We start from the raw sequence: 1251 nt of genomic DNA on the forward strand, positions 1-1251 counted from the left end.
AAGAACAACAAGTATTCTTAAAAGAGAAAAGAAGCATGGTGATTCCTTGCCCAAGTGACATTATATTATCGCCCATTACTTGTTATGTGCCCATAAATTAGTTTGATAGTTGACCTCTGATTGGCTACATGCAAATGAGTTCATAACTGGGGTCCGTAACTCTCGTGGAAAAAAAAATCGCAGGCCGCTCCTCTAAAATTGCAAGCCATGTTGCTTCAGCAGAAATGAATTGAAATTTCTCAACAAAATATGATAATTGTCCTCCTATCATAAGCGGCCCAAATAAATATGGCGACTCTTTTGTAACCCGGAAGTCTTTCTACTCTTAACGAATATGTTGTGGACCTTAAGTAATTAGGTTTTTTTTATTACTGGTCAAATATTTCAAAACTCTCTTCATATAAATCTTAATATAATTAAGTCTTTGTTTATAATATACATATATAAATCCCATAGCAAAGCTGCTTTATAGGTATACTTTCTCAGCCAACCCCTAACAAGTAAGAACTTGGTAAAGAAAATCTTTTGATGCTATACGCTTTCTTCAAACCAAGTCATTTTTGACGATATATCAGATACGTGCAACGAAATACTGTCTATAAGTGGATTAATAAAATGAATAGGGATTAAACGAGTTGTCTGTTTTAAGCCACCTCATATCCGTTCGTGTTGAGAACATCTATGCGAATAAATTTCCGTGTTTTCATTTGCTACAACAATCAATTTTGCATATATATATCGACAAATTCTTACCATTCCGAAATCGCTAGTTCTTGTAAGAACTATATATACACATCTCTTGACAACCGATGTCGGTGTGTTTACGTTCACGTAAACTAGCGGATAGAATAAGTACCAGACTTACATAGAATAAGTCAAGGGGTTGATTTCTGCGAGTGAAAAACTCTCTAAGGAGGTGCTCCAGCATGGCCGCAGTCAAATGACTGAAACAAGTAACAGAATAACAGAATGCGTGCGTATGTTTGTTTTGTATAAATGTGCGCGTCTACGCACGCACTTAGATATATATTTAATCCTTTTAAAAATATTCATTTTTTGTATTTGCTTTCTTCCAGTGTCTCTCTTTCATTATTCTCCTTTTATTATTTTATATTTGCGTTTAGCAGGATAAGGCGGGTGTGGAAATAGTGGCCTCTTAATCCAGCCTCCCTCTTATATTTCTCTCCCCGGCTCTGATGCCTGACAGGAAGGGAAATAGCCTATAAGGCGTAAAAATCTGTTTAAAAACCT

This window comes from Octopus bimaculoides, chromosome 19, assembly GCF_001194135.2.
Source record: "Octopus bimaculoides isolate UCB-OBI-ISO-001 chromosome 19, ASM119413v2, whole genome shotgun sequence".
In the NCBI taxonomy this organism is placed as follows: Eukaryota; Metazoa; Mollusca; class Cephalopoda; order Octopoda; family Octopodidae; genus Octopus; species Octopus bimaculoides.